This window comes from Eurosta solidaginis, chromosome 2 (genome assembly GCF_040869045.1).
Source record: "Eurosta solidaginis isolate ZX-2024a chromosome 2, ASM4086904v1, whole genome shotgun sequence".
In the NCBI taxonomy this organism is placed as follows: domain Eukaryota; kingdom Metazoa; phylum Arthropoda; class Insecta; order Diptera; family Tephritidae; genus Eurosta; species Eurosta solidaginis.
In genome coordinates, this window is record NC_090320.1 from 229,387,341 (window position 1) to 229,412,219 (window position 24,879).

Consider the following 24,879-nt stretch of genomic DNA (forward strand, 5'->3'; position numbering starts at 1 on the left):
ATGTATGAATGTGTGATTTGGTGCTCTTAGCGGTATTGTTGAGCACCTGTTCGCGGTGTCACATTGACTTTGGTTGTTTGTGTAGTTTTACTTAGCTCCACCACGATCGGATTGATCGATCGCTGAATCGATTGCGGGCACGTGAGAGAGCGCTTGAATAAAAAAAAAAAAAACAACAAATAAACGTACAACAAAAATTCATATTAAGTGATGTCAATTGGTGTGAGTGGGTAAGTGGTAAAGCGTGTATTTTTTGGCGCAACCCACTTGACTTTTTAAAATAAGAATAGCGTAAACAAAAATAATATCAAACCGGTTATTTTGTTGTTGTTTTTAATTGTACCGCATTTCTTTCACATACCAAATCAACTGAAATGCAAACACCAACCTGCTCACACCGGCATACATACATACATACATACGTGCATACCTACCTGACTCACCTGACTAGCATTTGACTTATTGTACTTTTGTGAGAGCACACGTTTGTTTGGACGCTTCATCAAATACAATAGTTTGCTTGCGACATTGACGCGGTGCGGTAGTGTGTAAGAGAGTTTGTGTGCGCGACTGTGCGTTTTATGCGATACGACACTTTGTATTTATTCGCTGCATTTGTCTTTTGTGTGATTTGCTATATAACTTATTCTGACATTTCGTACATTAAAAAAAAAAAAAAAAAAACAAGTGTTATAAAACATTTGTCCCAAAATAGATTAATGGATTGGTTCTGTGGGCGAGTTTCCAATTTCGATAAGAAAATGATATGCCATCTAAATAAATAAGATTTCAAGAAATAATTCTTTAATTGCAACTGAGAAACAAATTGAGTGTGACTGTGTTAATAAGCCGACTAATTATAATAAAATATAAGGAAATAAAAAAAAAAAATTGAAAATAAGACATATGTACTTAATTCTTCCAGTGAACAACATAATACAAATAAATCTCAATAAACCTTATTCATACTTGCTGATATCTAACATCTGTTGGATTCCGTGTAAATTTGAGAGCCGTCGGCATTTTTCAAGCAACAAGAAATGTACGCTTAAACAATTTGTCAGCAATTTAATAACTTCCGAGATATAAAGAGGTATGTGCATAAGCTGAGCACGAAATTTCCTAAGTCACCGTTTACACTCAAAAAAATGTGTTGCTGATTACACAAGTATACACGGTTTTTGATCTAGGCAACTAACTAAAAGTGGTTTTTAAGACAATTTATGACGCTGAATCCGATTCTTCATTCCGTGTTTTAAGATTGATTCTAGTTTTTAATACAGTCAATAAATTCAATTTAAAAAATTTTTGTCAAATAATATTCATTTTATTAACTAAAAAGTAACAAATCAGAAATGAAGATTGGTGGAACTTTGCCTTTTGTATTGTTTAGAATCTGTTTCGCGTATTACAGTCCAACAGTAGTCGCTCATAATGCCTTCATCCCAAAATCCTTAGCATCGTCTTTCAATGTTGGCTAGATCTTGGTGTAGCCGCTCTCCTTGTTCATCGATCACATCCCCCAAGTTTTCGGGGAAAAAATTGAGATGGGAATGCAGAAAATGCATCCTTAGAGACATTCTAACTTATGTTGTGTTCTTTTTTGAAGAACGGTCAAAGTGTCTGATTTCTGTTTCCGTATACAGTAACTTGTGTTCGAGAGTCTAGATATTTCCATTGCTGCAGCCGTGATGCTAGCAACTCTGCTTTTTTTTTGACAAATTCAAATCACGAATAAAATCGCTTAGTTCATCTTGCGAAATTAAATGTGCTGCTTCCATGACAAAGTCGGTTTCACTGCTCGGGAGTGATGGAGTTAAAGTTTCCAGGACGTTTCCACTTACACTTGGACACACTGGCAATGAATCATTAGCAGTACGTGGAACTGGCTTGGGTACTGATGACACATCAGGATATTTATATGTTTTAAATATTTATGCATTTATACCTGTAGCTTTCATGAAACAAAGGTAGCAATCATCTACATGGCTTTTAGGTTCTCCCAGGCATGCTTAACGAACGAAACGATATCATTTCGTTACGATAATCAACGCTAATAAACGGAACGAAGTCACTTCGTTTCGTTTATTAACGTTAAGATCGTCAAATTAACGTTAATTTGACGTCAGATTAACGTTAATTTGACGTTCTTAACGTTAATAAACGAAACGAAGTGACTTCGTTTCGTTTATTAGCGTTGATTATCGTAACGAAATGATATCGTTTCGTTCGTTAAGCATGCCTGGGTTCTCCCCAGAGCGCTGGAATTGAAAAAGAAAGGTACTCACGTTCTCCCAATGACCACTTATACAGCTTTGTTTTGCATGCGTTACAAATAAATTTCGGTCTCCATGACTTACGAGTGTCTGCTACGCTGAAACCAAATTAGTGCAGATACGCATCTTTGAGCGCATTTGTTATTATTTTGCCACTTTTTTTATCACATAACAACCACAAACGTAACAAAAGCACTTTGAATCAACTTTGCAACACTGTCTCTGCATTTCTATTTGCTTTAATCACTTATATTATTTTACAGTTACAGTTGAAACTAGAATCAATCTTAGAAAAATGAATGCAGATTCGAATTCGGCATATCAAATATAGTTAAGAATCGTTCTTATCTGCTCAGATCCAAAAGCTGACCTGAATTTGTAAACTTGTTTTATCGGCAACTTCTCTTTTGAAGTTGCGGATTCTATTTACACACAGCAACTCTTTCCATGCATCAATTTGTTTCAATGTTTTCAAAACACTTTTTTTCTGTGTTGAAAATTAATGGTGAAATCATGGCGGAACCATAAAAGGTGGCAGCACGGTGACATACCTATAATTATAAATAAACGTTCCATGCACTTTGTTTTTGTAAATCGATGGAATAATGTCAAAATCGGACTGCCCCAGAAGCTGATGTGTCAACTCTTATTAAACAAGTAAGGAAGGTTAAGTTCGGGTGTAACCGAACATTACATAATCAGTTGAGAGCTATGGTGACAACATAAGGGAAAATAACCATGTAGGAAAATAAACCGAGGGAAACCCTGGAATGTGTTTGTATGACATGTGTATCAAATGAAAGGCATTAAAGAGTATTTTATGAGAGAGTGGGACATAGTTCTATAGGTGGACGCCGTTTAGGGATATAGCCATAAAGGTGGATCAGGTTGACTCTAGAATGCGTTTGTAGATATGCGTATCAAATAAAAGGTGTTAATGAGTATTTTAAAAGGGAGTAACCCTTATTTCCATAGGTGGACGCCGTTTCGAGATATCGCCATAAAGGTGGACCAGGTGTGACCCTAGAATTTGTTTGTACGAATGGGTATCAAATTAAAGGTATTAATGAGGGTTTTAAAAGGGAGAGGTGGTAGTTGTATAGGTGGTCGCCTTTTCGAGATATCGACCAAAATGTGGACCAGGGTGACCCAGAACATTATCTGTTTTATACCGATAATTTATTTATATATGTAATACCACGAACAGTATTCCTGCCAAGATTCCAAGGGCTTTTGATTTCGCCCCGCAGAACTTTTTCATTTTCTTCTACTTAATATGGTAGGTGTCACACCCATTTTACAAAGTTTTTTTCTAAGGTTATATTTTGCCTCAACAAACTAATCCAATTTTCATGTTTCATCCCTTTTTTCGTATTTGGTATAGAATTATGGCATTTCTTTCATTTTTCGTAATTTTCGATATCGAAAAAGTGGGCGTGGTCATAGTCGGATTTCGGCCATTTTTTACAGCAATACAAAGTGAGTTCAGATAAGTATGTGAACTGAGTTTCGAAAAGATATATCGATTTTTGCTCAAGTTATCGTGTTAACGGCCGAGCGGAGGGACAGACGGTCATTTATAAAAACTGGGCGTGGCTTCAAACCGATTTCGCCCATTTTCACTTAAAAGAGTTATCGTCCTAGAATCTAAGCCCCTACTAAATTTCACAAGGATTGGTAAATTTTTGTTCGACTTATGGCATTAAAAGTATCCTAGACAAATTAAATGAAAAAGGGCGGAGCCACGCCCATTTTGAAATTTTCTTTAATTTTTGTATTTTATTGCACCATATCATTAGTGGAGTTGAATGTTGACATAATTTACTTATATACTGTAAAGATATTAAATTTTTTGTTAAAATTTGACTTTAAAAAATTTTATTTTTTAAAAGTGGGCGTGGTCGTTCTTCGATTTTGCTAATTGTTATTAAGCATACATGTAGTAATAGGAGTAACGTTCCTGCCAAATTTCATCATGATATCTTCAACGACTGCCAAATTACAGCTTGCAAAAGTTTTAAATTACCTTCTTTTAAAAGAGGGGGTGCCACGATCATTGTCCAAAATTTTACTAATTTTCTATTCTTCGTCATAAGTTCCACCCACCTACCAAGTTTCATCGCTTTATCCGTCTTTGGTAATGTATTATCGCACTTTTTCGGTTTTTCGAAATTTTCGATATCGAAAAAGTGGGCGTGGTTATAGTCTGATATCGTTCATTTAGCGATCTGAGATGAGCGCCCAGGAACCTACATACCAAATTTCATCAAGGTACCTAAAAATTTAGTCAATTTATCGTGTTAACGGACGGAAGGACGGACATGGCTTAATCAAATTTTTTTGCGATACTGATGATTTTGATATATGGAAATCTATATCTATCCCGATTCCTTTATACCTGTACAACCAACCGTTATCCAATCAAAGTTAATATACTCTGTGAGCTCTGCTCAACCGCCCTCTTGTGATAAAATAATTTTTACGAATATTAAAAACAAATTCGGCAGAGAGGTTGCCTTTACTATAAGGAATGCTTTGAGGACAAATTAACGAAATCGGTTAAGGACCACGCCCACTTTTATATAAACGATTTTTAAGAAGGTCGTGGACGAATAAAATAAGCTATATCCTTGCAAAAAAGAGCTTTATATCAATGGTATTTCATTTCCCAAGTGTATTTATAACAGTAAATAGGAAAAACTTCAAATTTTCAAAAATGGGCGTGGCACCGCCCCTTTTATGTCTAAGCAATTTTCTATGCTTCGGGAGCCATAACTTGAAGAAAACTTAACATATCGTAATGAAATTGTGTACACATATTTTCTTTATAGCTAAAAATATTTCCAGAAAAAATGGATGGGATCGGTTAAAGACCACGGCAACTTAGATATAAAACAAGTTTAAAAGGGTCGTAGACAAGAATAAAAAGCTATAACTTAGCAAGAAAAGGTTTTGAATCAATGATATTTCACTTATCAAGTTTTATTTTAAGAGGAAATGGGGAGACATTTTTCTTTTAATCGGGCGGTGCTACGTGTTATATAGAAAAGTAATTTATCTGAAATGAAATGTACAATTGGAGCTCACGCTGAGTATATAAAGTTCGGTTACACCCGGACTAAGACACCTTTACTTTTTTAATATAAATTTGAATATATAGAAAAAAAACACAAGAAAAAATAATAATTTCGGCACCCTGTATCATTGCCATCTGTTTATATTACTGTCACTTCCTTTGCACAGGTAAAAGGCGGCTAGAAATCCGAGCCTAAATCGGTCCAAGCAATTTTTCAAGGATTCTTCTACTGAATTGGAAACCACACAATTAACTACTGAGTAGCTTTTCATCGCAGAAATACGCTTGGAGTTTTTGCCTAATCACTTCCGAGAGGCGACCACGATTAGAAAAACTGTTTTCTAATTGACAAAAGGTTTTTCCAAATTTTTGGTGTTACTTTGGTCGGGAGTTGAAGCCAAGACCCCCGGTGTGGTAAGCGGAGCACGCCACCACCACAACACGGTGACCGTAAAACAAAATAGTTTCAGACAGATGCATGCTTGTATTTGACGTTGTATGACAATATTGACTTAGTGAAAGCCAGGACTTAAGATCAGGATCTGCAGTGGTTTGGCAAACACCCTGAGTGTATTTTTGCCATCAAAATTCGTCCGCTGTTGTCCGGAATCAACAAAGAACACGTATCTCACGTCCCGCCGATTCGTCGGTAAAATTGAAAAAAAGAAAACACTATTCAAATTGGAAAAGAAGTTCGACCAAAATCTCCTCGTAGGTAAATTATTGTATAGTTTGATTTTTAAATGTGAAAGAAAACATCATTTTCGTATATCAAAGAACACGATTAATCTGCAAAATAAATAAAATAACGGGTTTGACACTTTACACCTCAAATATGTTAAAAGTACAAAGCTGATCTCGAAACGTATACTTTGTAAACCTACTTAGCAATCCCGGCAGACTTTGCTCTGCGCTAGCTTGGGTCATCCTGCATAACTTCTAAGCAGTTTTTACCCCTGACTATCTCTGCCATCTCTCCCCCTTTCCAATTCTTTTTATTCACTCTTCCCTCTGCCTTTTTCTTTTTGTGCGTCTCTTCTTCACTCTCCGTCTCCTCCCTCACTTCTTTTCCGCTCCATCTATCCATACCTCTACCTTCGTCTTAATCAATCTCTTTTTACTTCCATATTTTCTCTTCTCTTTAGTTTTTCTTATTAATCTCCATCGCCAAGTCCCAGTCCCATCCCCAATCCCAGCCCCAATCCCAATCCCGGTCCATAAATGCTAATCTAGGCAAAGGGCTACCTATATACCAAATTTCAGGCAAATCCAACCAAGAACAGAATTTGTTCGAATAGATCGATCCCTGGTCCACATCCCGGAAAGAAACTTCACAGCAACGCTATCCTATCTTTCAAGTTGGATGAAACTTCACACGGTGTGCAAATTTTATTGAAATGGGTTGAGTAGCTTTGGAGTCCATCGCGGACAAACAACGTGACATATATTAAGATGTATGTATGTATGTATGCCAAGCAGAATATCGAAAGCATGAACTCAAAATTAAAAGAAACATTTTAATGATTTGTTGCACCGAGTTGCCTTGTAAATTAGTAAGCTCTAGTTTAATATAAATAATCGTCATATAAAAATGTTTTATTGTTGTGCATATGTTCGTATGTATGTGTGTATCTCCTGTTTTTTCTTTTTTTCTTCCACACAATTTCACATTTATTGCTACTCAAAGCGCACGTTTAAATAAAACAAAAGGGGCACTTTTAAATTTATTAGTCTTTCTTGTTAATATTCGCCGATCGCTTTTAATTTAAAATACATTAAAACGAGTTCTCAATTGACTAAAACGACTCACAGCATACCAACAAAATTATTAAAGAAGTTTTAAAAATGGCAAATAATTAAATTTATTACTTTGAGTAGGTCGCTGTCAAAGGGGCAAATGGTTTATGATTATTAAATAAAAACGTAATTAATTGGTTTTTATTCGATCAACGGCAATTAAGGTTAATGTCATAAATAATGCGAAATACGAAAGCGAGGAATATTTTAAGAAATATTATTTAACAAAAAATGTTTCGGGAACACGATAAAAGGTTAAAATAAAGAAAAACCAAATAAAAAACGAGTAAAATTAATTTAAATTTTACGCGATAATTGATGTCAATTAAGAGCACCAACGGAGATCAAGTAAACAATAAAATAAAATAAAATTAATAAAAAAAAAATAAAAAATAAAATGAAGTAAAGTAAAATGAAATTACATTAGATAAAGTAAAAAAAATAAAATAAAAACAAAATAAAATAAAATAAAATAAAATAAAATAAATGAAAATGATATATAATATATAAATAATATAAAATAACATAAAGTAAAATCAAATAAAATAAATTTTAATAAAATCGAAAAAAAACAAATGAAAAAAATTTAAATAAAAACAAGTAAGGAAGGCTAAGTTCGGGTGTAACCGAACATTACATACTCAGTTGAGAGCTGTGGAGACAAAATAAGGAAAATCACCATGTTGTAAAAAGAACCTAGGGTAACCCTGGAATGTGTTTGTATGACATGTGTATCAAATGGAAGGTATTAGAGAGTATTTTAAGAGGAAGTGGGCCATATTTCTATAGATGGACGCCATTTAGGGATATCGCCATAAAGGTGGACCAGGCCTGACTCTAGAATTTGTTTGTACGATATGGGTATCAAATGAAATATGTTAATGATAATTTTAAAATGGAGTGGGCCTTAGTTCTATATGTGGACGCCTTTTCGAGATATCGCCATAAAGGTGGACCAGGGGTGACTCTAGAATTTGTTTGTACTATATGGGTATCAAATGAAAGGTGTTAATGAGTATTTTAAAAGGGAGTGGACCTTAGTTCTATAGGTGGACGCCTTTTCGGAATATCGTTATAAAAGTGGACCAGGGTTGAATCTAGAATGCGTTTGTACAATATGGGTACAAACGAAAGATGATAATAAGTGTTTTAAAAGGGAGTGAGCCTTAGTTCTATGTGTGGACGCCTTTTCGGGATATCGCCATAAACGTGGGCCAGGGGTGACTCTAGAATGCGTTTGTACTATATGGGTATCAAATGAAAGGTGTTAATGAGTATTTTAAAAGGGCGTGGGCCTTAGTTCTATAGGTGGACGCCTTTTCGAGATAGAGCCATAAAGGTGGACTCTAGGTGGGGACTCTAGAATTTGTTTGTACGATATGGGTATCAAATTAAAGGTATTAATGAGGGTTTTAAAAGGAAGTGGCCCTTAGTTGTATATGTGAAGGCATTTTCGAGATATCGACCCAAATGTGGAACAGGGTGATCCAGAACATCATCTGTCGGGTACCGCTAATTTATTTGTATATGTAATACCACGAACAGTATTCCTTCCAAGATTCCAAAGGCTTTTGATTTCGCCCTGCAAAACTTTTTCATTTTCTTCTACTTAATATGGTAGGTGTCACACCCATTTTACCAAGTTTTTTTCTAAAGTTATATTTTGCGTCAATAAACCAATCCAAATACCATGTTTCATTCCTTTTTTCGTATTTGTTATATAATTATGGCATTTTTTTCATTTTTCGTAATTTTCGATATCGAAAAATTGGGCGTGGTCATAGTCGGATTTCGGCCATTTTTTACACCAATACAAAGTGAGTTCAGATAAGTACGTGAACGGAGTTTAGTAAAGATATATCGATTTTTGCTCAAGTTATCGTGTTAACGGCCGAGCGGAAGGACAGACTGTCGACTGTGTATAAAAACTGGGCGTGGCTTCAACCGATTTCGAAGTTTTTCACAGAAAACAGTTATCGTCCTAGAGTCTAAGCCTCTCCCAAATTTAACAAGGATTGGTAAATTTTTGTGCGAGTTATGGCATTAAAAGTATCCTAGACAAATTAAATGAAAAAGGGCGGAGCCACGCCCATTTTGAAATTTTCTTTCATTTTTGTATTTTGTTGCAACATATCATTACTGGAGTTGAATGTTGACATAATTTACTTATATGCTGTAAAGATATTAACTTTTCTTTTAAAATTTGTATTTAAAAAATTTTTTTTTTAAAAAGTGGGCGTGGTCGTTCTCCGATTTTGCTAATTTTTATTAAGCAGACATATAGTAATAAGAGTAACGTTCCTGCCAAATTTCATCATGATATCTTCTACGACTGCCCAATTACAGTTTGCAAAACTTTTAAATTACCTTCTTTTAAAAGTGGGCGGTGCCACGCCCATTGTCCAAAGTTTCACTAGTTTTCTATTCTACGTCATAAGTTCAACTTATCTACCAAGTTTCATCGCTTTATCCGCCTTTGGCAATGAATTATCGCATTTTTTCGGTTTTTCGAAATTTTCGATATCGAAAAAATGGGCGTGGTTATAGTCCGATATCGTTCATTTTAAATAGCGATCTGAGATGAGTGCCCAGGAATCTACATACCAAATTTCGTCAAGATACCACAAAATTTACTCAAGTTATCGTGTTAAAGGACAGACGGACGAACGGACGGACGAACATGGCTCAATCGAATTTTTTTTCGATACTGATGATCTTGATATATGGAATTCTATATCTATCTCGATTCCTTTATACCTGTATAACCAACTGTTTTACAATCAAAGTTAATATACTCTGTGAGCTCTGCTCAACTGAGTAAAAAAAATTAAATACGGTAAAAAAATATATAAAAAAAAAAAAAATTTACTAAACTAAAAAACAAATCAAACCAAATCAAATCAAATCAAATCAAATCAAATCAAATCAAATCAAATCAAATCAAATCAAATCAAATCAAATCAAATCAAATCAAATCAAATCAAATCAAATCAAATCAAATCAAATCAAATCAAATAAAATCAAATCAAATCAAATAAAATCAAATCAAATCAAATCGAATCAAATCAAATCAAATCAAATCAAATCAAATCAAATCAAATCAAATCAAACCAAATCAAATCGAATCAAATCAAATCACATCAAATCAAATCAAATCAAATCAAATCACATCAAATCAAATCAAATCAAATCAAATCAAATCAAATCAAATCAAATCAAATCAAATCAAATCAAATAAAATCAAATCAAATCAAATAAATTCAAATCAAATCAAATCGAATCAAATCAAATCAAATCAAATCAAATCAAATCAAATCAAATCAAACCAAATCAAATCGAATCAAATCAAATCACATCAAATCAAATCAAATCAAATCAAATCAAATCAAATAAAATCAAATCAAATAAAATCAAATCAAATCAAATCGAATCGAATCAAGTCAAATCAAATCAAATCAAATCAAATCAAATCAAATCAAACCAAATCAAATCGAATCAAACCACATCAAATCAAATCAAATCAAATCAAATCACATCAAATCAAATCGAATCAAATCAAATCAAATCAAATCAAATCAAATCAAATCAAATCAAATCAAATAAAATCAAATCAAATCAAATCAAATAAAATCAAATCAAATAAAATCAAATCAAATCAAATCAAATCGAATCGAATCAAATCAAATCAAATCAAATCAAATCAAATCAAATCAAATCAAATCAAACCAAATCAAATCGAATCAAATCAAATCAAATCACATCAAATCAAATAAAATCAAATCAAATAAAATCAAATCAAATCAAATAAAATCAAATCAAATCAAATAAAATCAAATCAAATCAAATAAAATCAAATCAAATCAAATCAAATCAAATCAAATCAAATCAAATAAAATCAAATCAAATCAAATCAAATCAAATCAAATCAAATCAAATCAAATCAAACCAAATCAAATCGAATCAAATCAAATCACATCAAATCAAATCAAATCAAATCAAATCAAATCAAATCAAATCAAATCAAATCAAATCAAATCAAATCAAATCAAATCTAATCAAATCAAATCAAATCAAATAATATCAAATTACAATAGAATAACCTAGTTATGACATATCCGGAAATACTAGATTTTGTATCATGGTGTCTTATTTGGTGATCGCTTTGAATCAAACATAATTAGGCATAATTTATACCTTTTCGGTTCTTTTGAAAACAAGTCTCGGAGCTTTGGGTGAGTTTATCGGGGCTTTCGAATACGAGTTTATATTCAATTAGACTTGGTTCTCCCTAGTTCAGTGCGTCACTATCTACCAAGCAAGAAAAAGAGTTAAATGCATATAAATCTAATTAAATTTGATGTATGTCAACTTGAATAACAATAACACTTCGCTTTAAGCACAAATATTTATGAACAATAAAATAAACATTGTATTATAATGCCGACGGATTTATTAGGAACATTTTTGCTGTCACCTTTTTGTTAATTTATGAGTTATAATTATTGCTTTCATATTATGTTGATCGCCCTAAACCGTTTGATTCTCCCTAACAATCTCTAGCTCGTTGATACTCATTTAATTTTGTTCACTGAATGCTTTCCCTATTCGCACCTTTTGTGAGCGCCATCAAATTCGATTTGAACAAAATCACATTAAAAATTCCATTTAGTTATGTCGTATTCAACTAATTTATGTTCGCATGCATAATTAATGGTTTGGACAAATGAAAGCGACAGAGTAAACATTTTCTTGAATAAGCAAAACTTGCTCACCTATCTCCGTCATACTGAGTCGACTAATTGAAGGCGATTTTTATTATATTTTGACAAAGGTCGGTTAAAACATAAAGTTTTGCCAAACATTTTTATTATCACCTTCTGTAAAAGATATTATCGTAAATGACTTGTTCAATTGCCAAAATATGCTTGGTTTAGTATTCATCAACCTGCTCAGAGCGCACGGGAGATCCGTTGAGTATGTGCATCCCAATTTTAATTAATTGTAGTCTTAGTTATCTTTAACAGCAGCAGCGATATCTACCGGAAATTTTTCAATGCTCAAAACATGTGTAAAAATCTTCAAAAGGTAGCGACAACATGAAAATATTAATTAAGAAATGTCAAACATACCTGGGATATGTATGTAAATATGTAATATCATATGAAATTTTGGGAATTGTCATATCTTAGTATTGGCATGTAATCAAAATTATTAGCCTATCTTTCAATATGTTCATACTTACGAAATTGAACTTCATTGATTTCCGGCTTTTGCTGCACATTTATGTTCTTTAAGTTTGTTCAAATCAGTTTTACTTGTTTTCTTTTTACTGTTTTTATGTTCCCCCAAATTTTTACCACATGCTCGGCAATTCATAATTGATTGTTTTGGTAATTGAATTTAAGATATTGTAAGTTCGTTTTGTCTTCTCACAGACCATGCGCGCCAGCTATTTGAGACCTTTATCAATCCGTCATGAATATCGCCCTCAAATCACAACCTTTTGCTTTACAACTGTAACATCACAAAGACTTGTAAACTTACACAACCGCCCAAAAGTTGCATACATGCAGACGCATATGTGAAAAGGAAAACCTGAAGTTACTCCTAAATCACGTAGTCACACTGAAAGGAAAAGACTAGTAATATCAGCCGAAATATGGGTCAATTCAACCGAAATTTCTGTAAATTTTTATCCAGCGCCACAAGATGTTGAATCAACTGCGCACAAATCGTTGATTCGTAATTGACCGCTTTAGTAGTCAACTGAACAAAAATAGTTGTTGTGATAGCTTTGTTGTTGCCATATAAATAAATAAATGTAAGGCGCGATAACCTCCGAAGAGATTTTAGCCCGAAATTCTCTTCCAATTTGCGTCGTGCTCCTTCTTAATTTTTCTTACAAATTGGCGGGACGGGAGCTACTTGTTTTATGTCGACTCCGAACGGCATCTGCAAGGCAAATGAGTTTTCACTGAGAGCATTTCATGGCAGAAATACACTCGGAGTGCTTGCCGAACACTGCCGAGGGGCGACCCCGCTTAGAAAATTTTTCTTCTAATTGAAAAACCTTATTTCTAAAATTTTGGTGTTGCTTTGCCCGGGGTGTGAACCCAGGGTATTCGGTGTGGTAGACGGAGCACGATACTATCACACCGCGGCGGCCGCCATATAAATACGTAAATATGTGCATACATAAATACGCATGCTTGCTACATTAACAGAAAAGTTCAGTTAGATTGATTAGGAATCTGACAATTTTACAAAATTTTGCTAACTTAAGAGCAACAATTTCTCTTCTGTTGAAATGGCTAAACTAATTTTTTCGCTTGACAAAGAACTCGGTCCAATTAACCATAATTCGATCAATTTCACCGAATCTCCGTTAAGTCAAAAACAACAGAACCGATTTGTTGATTTTACTAGCACCATTTCTTTCAGTGCATGTCGACTTGTATATCAGTGGCGACACGTCAGATCGACTTAGTTTAGATGTTGGTTTCAAAGATTTCGTCACCATTATTATCATTTATTGCCGCTGCCTAGCGACTTTGCCCGTTTCGTAACAAGTCTCGCTAGCTATCTCTGCTTCTCGATAATTGACGCTAATTGAAGCACCAAGGAAGACCCTCACTGCCTCTCCCAACTCAGTGGAGGTCTCCCCCTTCCTCTGATTCCTAATGGCAGTGTCGATTGCAATACTTTACTTGCCAAATAGTCCTGGTATATTCGCATGACAAGACCTATCCAGCGAAGCTTTAGGGTTTTTATTCACTGCAATATCTTCATATCTGAATAAAGCTCATACAGTTCATCTTTATACCTCCTTTGATGCTCGCCGTGGATATCACAGACACGACTATAAATCTTCTGGAAAACTTTTCTCTCAAACAATCCAAGAGCCATCTCACCTTGACGCGACGCCATATATGAGGACAGGCAGCGACTTGTAAAGGGTGACTTTTGTTCGTCCAGAGAGTACTTTACTTCTCAGTTGCCTACTCAGTCCAAAGTGGCACTTGTTGACCAAAGTTATTCTCCGTTTTAATTGTTAGCTGGCGTTGTTATCGCTGTTAATGACAGTTTCAAGATACTCGAAATGTTTGACAGTCGCGTATTTATATCCGTCAACGCTGACGTGGCTGCCTAAGCTTGTAATGTGCCAATATTTTCTTTTATTAAAGCAAGTAATTCGTCTTATGGTCATTTACTGCAAGGCTAAATTTTTCGCCTCTTAATCTAAACTGGAGGAAGCAGAACTTACTTAATTGGCGCTTAACCGTTACAGCCGCTTCTTTGTTGGGTTAACTGACGCTAATTGGTGGAGTGGGAGCCGCCCTTTTCCTCCGCTTCCATAAGCGATAAAAATAGTTTCTTAGCCGGAGCATCATCTGCAGAACTTATGGCCAAAAATATTAGGCCGCCGCCGTGGTGCGGTGGTAGCATGTGCTGAGCAAATTAGAAAGAAATTAGAAAAAAAAATTATAATTGGGGTACCCGCTCGGAAGCGATTTGGCGAAAACTACGAGTGTATTTCTGCCATGAGCAGCTACTCAGTGAAAATTCATATGCCTTGCAGATGCCGTTCGTAGTTGGCATAAAAACGAAGGTCCCATCACGCCGATTTGTAGGGAAAATGAAAGGGAGAACAACAGGAATTGGAAGATAAGGTTAGCCAAGATCTCCTCGGAGGTAAAAATATAAATATTTTTTTCTCGCTCTGTTAATGCCGATTATCTTATCATGAGTCTTCTGGCCGTTAGTGGATATACTAGGTGCTACTTCTCTTCCCTCGCATTGCTTTCAACTGACACTTTTTTATTTCCTTCCCTACAAAATGGCAATTTGCTGATCGTTTGAACGCATTTTTATATGGTTTGGTCATAGGTGGTTATGAAATAGTGGCTGCTATTGGGTGGTTTAATTCATGTTGCCCAGACTTATGCGCTGTTAATGCAAGTGTGGCCACAACAAAACTGGTACTTTGCGTGACTGCGTCTAATTTTTAGTCATTATCATTCTTGCAGGAGTCTGCCTTGGTCTTGAAACCTTCCGTCATTCATCAAAATTTTAAGTAGAACCCTCGCACTTGCACCGTTTTTTTTTTTCTTCTTTTAAATAGGCGTCGCTTTTCCTTCTTCGTTTCGCTATAACGTTCGTTGGAGCGGCCGTATGCAGCGTGGCCATATAGGTGACCGCCTCTTTTTCCAAGGCAGCGGGACATTCCTCATAGTAGTAGTGATTTTTATGGTGTCGCTGGAGACTTAAAGTGCCAGTAGCAGCAGTACTTAATAACAAACAAAAAAAAAAAAAAAAAACGCTATATCTTTAGATTTAAGATTGCTCTCAGTGAGCAGGTATGAGAGACGAGTAGATTAAGCATCAGGGGCCTTATTCGCTAGCTGTGAGTTTTAAAGTGTACACAAGGAATTGTGTAAACCTTGAAATTCTGATTCTGTAAAGCAAAACTGTGAACAAAAAACTCACTGATAAAAAGTTTGTGAGTTTTCTTGGCAGTCTGTGTACACTATTGTGACGTTCAAAACTCATAAGCGCTGTTCCAGAATGACTTTTTTATTTTCATGGCGTTTTATCAATATTTTCTCACTGACATAAGACCTTTGCATTCAGCGCTCATTCAGCAAAACAATGGCACAATAACTTACAGAATCGCATGAAAATTTAAAGTGTAAATCGTGTGTGCAAATGAGTTTTCAATGAGTGTGCATTTTTCAGTTTTTCACAGTTAGGGAACTGACCCCCAGCTGCCTGTTTCTTAAGTAGCTTCCTCACAACAAATTTTCTGCATTAACGTATCTTGGCCGCCACAAGTTAGCGGCTCGAGTCGATATTCTGACCTGGTAGAGTACATAGATAAAGATAACGGGAGCTATGCCTGCTGTTGATCACGTCGTGGTCGGTTTGGTTTCGTGCTCATCGATCAGGAGAAAACCAAGCAGCGTGATGTATTTGCTAAAATATGGCAGGCACATGACCTTGTTTCGAGCCGTGGTGAAATAAATCAACCTTAATCTATTGGGAGATGTTAAATTGTGAAAGCTAAAGACACCGCCCTTGCCCATCCCGGCGTAAAAAGCACCCACGATGATTGTAGTATTATAGCAGGGGCAGTCATCGTATGTCTTTTATAGTTATTCATAGGAGGAGCTCTTAACCTTGGAGTCCAAATCGTCTATCTATCAAACAGTTATCCATCCTCATTAATTACTTCCAAAGCCTGGGCAGCCACCGTGGTGTGATGGAAGCGTGCTCCGCCTACCACACCTTATACCCTGGGTTCACATCCCGGGCAAAGCAACATCAGAATTTTAGAAATAAGGTTTTTCAATTAGAAGACAATTTTTCTATGCGGGGTCGTCCCTCGGCAGTATTTGACAAGCGCTCCGCGTGTATTTCTGCCATGAAAAGCTCTCAGTGAAAACTCATCTGCCTTGCAGATGCCGTTCGGAGTCGACATAAAACATGTAGGTCACGTCCGGCCAATTTGTAGGGAAATCAAGAGGAGCACCACGCAAATTGGAAGAGAAGCTCGGCCTTAGATCTCTTCGGAGGTTGTCGCGCCTTACATTTATTTTTTTTTATTTCTTTTTATTTTTGGCAATGGCTTTCGTTTTTTTCTTAAGTGGGAAAATTATATTTCGCGAAATGAAATAGATATCAATTATACTGAAGATATTAATTCCTTCAAATAAAATTTTTCGAAATTGTATTAAATTTAAGTATTTAAAGTTAATACTAACAAATGTAAGTAAGATAATAAAATTATTTCTACAGTTTGATATTATTATAACGAATTTGGGCAACTCCTCTTATTTGCAACGTTCCGCTAACGTTCGAATCACTAAACTGTTGAATAAATAACTCCAATATTCAATAATGCAAAATGGCCTTTTCTAGACTACTTTCACAATAACACGTCTACTTCTCAACAGATAGCGTGCTTAAATCAAAACTGATTCCTGATTCTCAGCTTTACCTCCTTTTATACTCTGTAATTTCCTCGTTCGCATACTTCTAGGCGTTTCTAGAATTAAACTTAGTTACCAGCTATAACTACAGATGCACGTTATAGCTTCTCATATGCGCCTGTGTATGTGAGTGATACTTGCACAAATGATTGTCTACTTTTGTGAGCATCTCAGATAAGATATATGCATGTGTTTGTGCGTTTCTCTCCGCTGCGTGTACGTACATATGTGTAGACATAATGATTGATTCGTTTATGTAGATACAACTGACTGCTTGCTTTATTGTGGTTGTGGCTTTATTTACTCAGTATCAGATAAGTGATGTGAGTATCACTAGGTTCACTAATATTCGTCACATTATAAAGGAATAATTAAAAAAGTAAATACCGCTTTGAGCTTATCAGGAAATTTTACTTAATTAAATGTTTGAGTACCATGAGTAACTATAAGCTATCACTATCACTAAATAACAATTCAGCTGTCAGATAGTAAATCAAAATAAATAAATAGAAAAGTAAAATTGTATACCCACTTGCATTTGGAAATTGCTTATAATAGCAGTGTATTTTTACATGTATATACATCTACATTTGCGGGTAAAAAAACGCTTATCATCACTTAGATAATGTTTATGAGACCCATCTAGGGGCAGTGGCTAAATGTCTAGCTACAGTACGGGTTGTACCGAATAGCGGAGACACGCAACTCTGTTGGCCATAGTGTATAACCTATAGCTGAATCGTTTGCCGTGAATAGGTAAAACATTGAGATAATGTTTGATGAAACGACCGCAATGTTGGAACAACCCATATGATATTGGACACAACAGTAAAACGGCAAACAATACGTCTGATGAGTTTTTGCTTATACTTCATCTATATTAAATTCAGTCCACTATTAGAGTGCTCACTTTAATACCTCGAACCCAATTATTTGAGATACACGGGAGTTTTTATTGTTACCGTGGCGACACTTCTGCGTAAAAATTTAATAATTTTAAACAAAATTGTCAAAGTAAGTTCGAAATAAATTAAACAACTAAACCCTTCTTTAATTAAATTTTGGTATTCTAATATTAAGATTTTGTTTCATACGTATGCAAAGCACGGTGGCGTAGTAGGGCTTTCTTGCGCCCGGGGAAAAACATTTTTTTGGCATATTTCGATAGAAAGTTCTGTTCCATCGAAATCTGTATCATAAAATTCGCCCAAGTTCTTACAATTTCTTTCTTAGGCGCTATCATCCTTGTTTAAAAAATTTCTAACGTCTAAAAGAAATCCACATTTCAAATTAAGGTCATCTAGTCGTGTAAATCTTGTACGTATTTCTTGTTGGAGGCGATCGAGAACACTTTTCATAACGGGGAAATTTCACATTCTGCGGAAAGTCGAACATGTCTAGCCGATTCTCAGTGCATTTTGCGGCGCCTTCTTACGCGGTTTACTATATAATGTCCCATTTTTCATAAAGAGACTTCGCTTTTTCAATTGCTTCTTCATAGAGAATGTCTCGAATTTCGGATATTTCAGTCGCTAATGATTTAAGGCTGTGTGCGAGTTGACCTAAATTTCTACCTAAATAAAGAAAAAACCTAAATCACTGGAAACTGTCGGTAAGGCAGTGCAAAATAAAAATTTAAAATTTTTATGACCATACTTTTCAACCCAAATTCAAATGTCAAATTTCAAAAACAAAAATATTGATTTTTCTATAATGTATATGCAAATAAATGGCTCTTGTTCATTCAATTTAAGTAAATCGTAGATCATAGAGCGATGATCCCTGATGCGATTAAAGTCCGATCGATTGTACGTGATGGTGAGCTCAATTTTGTTCAAGCTGATGTTGGCGACACAAGAATTGGATCCTTCTCAAATATGGACCACAATCTGAACATATTTGGCAGCCAAGTGTACTAATTGGCCTAAAGAAGTTATTGGAGGCGTACCAACATCACAGTATTGAATTCGAGATTGTGGAAAAGCTCATTGTGCCCGTGCTCCACTATGTCCGAAAAAAAGCCTTATAAAAGGGAGCCACTGCATTTTCTTGAATTGCTATCTTGGGATAGGTACTTACCGCGGATCTTAATTGACCTCAACTCGCACAGTTCTGACAGCTTTTTACTAAGTTATAGCAGTGCTGGAAAGTTCCAGTGGAATATTAGTTTAGGTACCTAAAATTTAGGCGAACTCGCACCCAGCCTAAGATCATGATACGCTTCTCTAAAATTCATCCCCGTATCTTGTAATCTGAGCTACTCACGATCAATCCTCCTTGATTTTTCTTACCAGAAATGAACTAATGTTATGAAGCTAATATTTATTGTATTTGCTGTTAGTGTCCTCTGCTAATTGTTCTAAGTGTTCTACTATATTCTCTAGCCCATCAACGATAACGCTAATCGCTTGTAATCTGGCGCTCCATCGTGTTTCAGATTCACGTTTTTGTTAAAGCATTTTTTAATAATTCCCATCGTGACGTTGAGCGTGAGAAATAATAGATGCTTTCAATTATTCTACAACCTGGCCAAAGTGTTCCGAGTATATGCATGCATTTTTTAGTATAGAAAATTTGTTCCAGAAATCAATATTTTCCAGAAATCAGTTATAATAAAAATACAAATTATCCAGGAAGTTCTGCTTTGCGGACCATTTGGCGCCCCCTGTGAGTAGAGCCCGGGGAAGATGGCCCCCTTGCCCCTCCCACCCTCACTTCGCCACTAGGAAAAAATTAAATTTGAGAAAATTCTTGTGGTTTAGTGCGCTTAAAGTTCCACATTGAATTTCAATCTTTCGAAGATTTCTCTTCTGAAAAAAGGAGAAATTCAAAATTTTTCTGCATGGGTCAACTTATTGTGAAGAGATATTGTAGTCAGGCCCTTAGTAAAGCTGCTTTAGTTCTACTCACTGATTAAGAAGTTCCCGATTCATTGCATACTCATTGCGCCCAAAGTGGACAATGTTGAATTGATGTTTTCAAGTGTTTATTATTAAATTTAAAACTGCCAAATTAAATATTTTTTATCGCACTGGATAATCATTTTTTTTTATACATTAATACAGGCATGCTTAACCAACGAACCGATATCATTTCGTTACGATAATTAACGTTAATAAACGAAACAAAGTCATTTCGTTTCGTTTATTAACGTTAAGAACGTCAAATTAACGAAATGATTTTGTTTCGTTTTCTGCCATATCAAAACAAAATCGAATCGTTTATGTTGATTATTAATTTCAAACTATGCTGGCAAAGCTGATTGATGGCGGAGTCATTAAAGGTGAAAGCATTAGCCAAGCTGATTGCAACTTTTCTCATGAATTTTGACAGTACGAACATTTCTCACAGTATTTTTGACATTACCACCAACGAATTACACAAACAAATTACATGGAGTTTGTGTGTATGTCCGCTCGCTGTTACCACCTTACGGCTTCACCATGGCTATAGCATTGCCAGCACAGTTCAAACATAAAGTATAACGATTTTGTTAACGTTTTTAACGTTAACGAAGGCTTTTCGTTTCGGTTAAAAACGAGATACAATTTATCTTGATAATTTCTTTATCGATAATATTTCGAAGTGTTTCAACGGAAACGGTGGAAATTTTTTGATAAACGATTAGCTTAACGTTAAGGTGCATCCCTGCATTAATAGGTATATTTTGTTGTTTTACTTACTTTATTCGTTATTCATCTGATTATGATCGAAGTGGCTTACATTTTTGAAAATCGTAAAAATTTCATTGAATTCACAAAGAATCATATACCAATTATCATAAAATAGAAAAGTGAGTTATGGAAAGCTTTGATTTTTTCATTTATAAAATAAGTTTGTTTGTGTGCTCAATTTATGATGACGTGTTGTTTTTGTTTTTGTTCGAATCACTGATAAGTATGTGCTCTTGCGCATTCTGCATAATTTTTGGTATTTCATAATAAATCGGGTTGTGGGTACTTGTGTCGATAATGATCTTGCGATATTGATCATATTTATTTAATTAACTCTCTTTTCATTAAAGCAAATACCTAACTAAGTTTTCAGTTATTATATATGACCTCTTATTGTCGTCCGTTGAGATATTATGTATGAAGTTTAGCATTCAGTGAATTATTTAGTTATAGACTATACACTACACCGAAAGAAAAATACTGGTAAAATCAACCGAAATACGGCTCAATTCAACCGAGATATCTGTAAATTTTTATCTATCGCAATAAGATGTTGAATCAACTGCTCACAAATCGTTGATTCGTAATTGACCGTTTTAGTAGTCAAATGATCAAAAAAAGTTATTGCGACAGCTTTGTACGAAAGTACCTATGTTGCGGCATTTGCAAGACAGATGAGTTTGAAATACACTCGGAGTGCTTTCCGAACAGTGTCGAGGGGTGACCCCGCTTAGGAAATGTTTCTTCTAATTGAAAAACCTTATTTCAAAAATTGTTATGTTGCTTTGCCCGGGGTGTGAACCCAGGGTCTTCGGTGTACTAGGCGGAGCACGCTGCCATCACACCACGGCGGCCGCCATATACATACGTAGATATGTGCATACATATAGTACACAGCATACATAAGTACAAAGTAGAGAGCGCTGTGAGCGTAAAATTCTCTTTGAAATTTGCTCATGTATTGACTGTTGATCGCTGTTGAAATGAAAAGTGAGATCAGTTGTGTTAACAAAAAAATCAGTTAGATTGGTTAGCAATCTGTCAATTTTACAGAATTTTGTTAACTTAAAAGCGACACTTTTTCTTCTGTTGAAATGACTAAACAAATTGTTGGCTTGACAAAGAAATCGGTCGAATTAACTATAATTCGATCAATTTCACCGAATCTCATCATCAGAACCGCTTTATTGATTTTACTAGTACCATTTCTTTCAGCGTATGATTAAATACAAGTACACCTGAGAATTATTCTACTAAAATTTATTATGATGGAATTTTGAATTGATCAACGCAAAGAATTCGAGAGAGAAATTTTTGCTCAATTAAATTTACTTTAGAAGTGGAATTAGACCTTATAGTTAATAGCATATCTGAATTTCTAAAATTTAATTAAAAAGTATAATTGTGTTCTACCAAGGCCAATTCACTTAGATTGGGTCGTATATCGTTGTATGTAATTGTTTTCCAAGTTAGAGACCGGCCAGTTTGGCAGAGAGAGGTTGAAAATTTAAGCAAACAATTTTTTATGTGTAAATATCTTTGATCACGGTATGGGAAATCCAGAACCAACACTAAGTTTACGTTCAAGTTGAGTCTTAAAGTAGGTGTAACCAAAATGAAAATACGGAAGTTTTTATCCCATTTCTCACTACTTAGCCGCCGAAACTTCTACAAAAGCCTTACATAGTACACTCTAGGCAGTCAAAAGAGGCTTTTTATTTCCCGGTTCTCCTAGTTCTGTAGACAGCGCTGACTATTCAATTGAAGCCACCATAACTAACCATTTGAATAGCTACTTTCAATATATTTGTAAACATATATCATTAATTTTTAATATTTCTATTAAATTTTCTATTTAAATCCATTACACTCTGTCAAAAGTTACGAAACAATAGTGAACATAACTTATATTACCAATATTGCCGCTCAAACGATGAGTATCGTAAACTTTTTTTTCACGATTCCGCTCCAGTTATTGTTTTGTTTTCCACAAAGTATGTACAAACGACCGATTTGTTATCGAAATTTTATAAACTTGACAACGATAAGAAAAGTTATTGAATAATTATCGTTTTTCATCCACGATTCACCGAATCGTTATCGAAAATTAATCGATTCCTTACCGGAGCGCCGAAAATCTGTTATCGGCACTATTATCGCAAAGGTATCGATTTTCTTCCAACAAGTTATCGGCACGCTATCAACACGTTAACGATTTATAACCGGAAAGTTGTTGATTATTTGTCAAAGAGTTATAGATATGCCATTAAAAAGTTTACAAATTGTTATCGAAAAGTTATATATTTGATTTTGAAAAGTCATATATAAATTATCGAAAAGTTATAGATTTGTTTTCAAAAAGTCCTAGATTAAATATCCAAAAGTTATAGAAAGCCTTCGAAAAGTTATCGATTATATATCAAATTGTCAATTTATTTTCAAAAAATTTTCGATGTTCTCAGAAGTTTGTTGTAAAACCGAGAGCGATACAACTTCAATAGAAAATCGGAAACCCATCATCTGATATCAATAGGAAACCAAGATGACACGGAATAATAAGCCAATAATGAGCCGATAACTCAGCGCTAATTTACCTATCGATAAAGAGCGGATAGTAAAACAATAATAACCTGTCGGTATTCGTTATTACCGATAAGAAGCTGACTAAGCTCTTCTCAAATAGTCCGAAATTAAATGCTTCGCTTCCGATAAAGTTACCTTTGTTGTGTCTCAACTTGAACCTCTGGGCTATCTATGGTTAATTTAAAACTATATTTACACATCGAATTTCACGAGCGTTTGTTACACATGACTTTTTGTAACAACATCTGATTAACATTTCATTTGAAATTGCAGCTCAGTCTGATACAGTAATTTCATTGCATTTCACTTCTTTAAGCTTTTGTATTCTCTTCTTCTCCGTGTTCTTTTTTCCTCGCTCTAACCTCATCTCCATATTTTTCTTATGTTTCACTCACCACCTTCTTTCATGCCTTCATCTCCCCTTCTCTATGTATCTTTCTTCTCATTGTATCTTTTTCTACACCCTAACGATTTCCCAAATTCTCTATCTCTTTATCTTCCCTCTAATTTTTTCATTATTATCTCGTTCCTTATCCAGTTTCCTCCCCTTTTCCCATTCCCATCCTGTATATCGTTCGTCTCATTTTGATCTGCTTTTCTCACTCACAATTTTTCACCTCTCTTTCCGGTTTTATGTCCTGCCCTTCACAGTTTCTCCTCCCACTTCCGCAACAGCATTAATTTTTCGATCTTCCTCTCCTATCTCCTTATGTTCTCATCTACCCCCTCCTTACTTGCTCCTCTTCTATCTTTATTTCTACCTTCTCCTTCCTATTTCTATCTCTCCAAATTATTCCATTCGCTCCCCCTTTCTCCTTTCCTCTTCCCAATATCGTCATATTTTTTCACCTTGTTCCCTTTCCATTTCCCTGAGTTTCATTTATCGTCATTTTGCTCTTTTACCATCCCCACCGTGTAAATGAAGCGAAATCCAATTTTATTCAGAAAGAGCAGTGAACAATTTATAAAAAATGTTGGTATCACCAATTTTTAAAAGTTGCATACCATTTTATATAACATGTCCAAATATTGGTCTTTTCCTATATCAAAAGGAAGCCTTTCTCTCCTTATCCTATTCTTTCTCCACCTCACTTACGGATAACTGACGCCATTTCAAACAGTTGCGGACAACAAGGCACCCACCGTATGTTTTTCCTAAAGAAATAGGAACCTCTTGTCCATCTGAAAGCCTTTTTTCATGAATTGGTAAACCCTGCAAACTTGACGCTGTCGTTGCTCCATATAGGTCTTCCCTTCTTACTGGTGTGCTAAAAGGTAGCACACAGATTATATGTCACGCTTTATACATTGACTACTGAAGTTGCCCTAAGGCTAACGGACCAGGCCGTTAGCGTCGGGCCCGTTTAGTTTGGAGAGATCGTCATGGAGCTGGTGCCGTTCCTCAAAGTAGTCTGGCAAAGCCTTATTAGCTTTGTAATTCATACATTATATTACTAGCAAAATTTGACCACAATCCCCCAAAT

General features: G+C 35.1%; 1 protein-coding gene across 1 annotated transcript in view; it reads left to right on the forward strand.

Annotated features, from left to right (window-relative positions):
* The first annotated feature begins 532 nt into the window (after window positions 1-532).
* The window catches only part of al (aristaless), a 173,131-nt gene continuing 148,784 nt past the window's right edge, over window positions 533-24,879 (forward strand). Inside the window, exon 1 of the mRNA XM_067769905.1 lies at window positions 533-1,093. The gene's annotated coding sequence lies outside the window, so the exon portion shown is untranslated. The remainder of the gene's footprint in view (window positions 1,094-24,879) is intronic.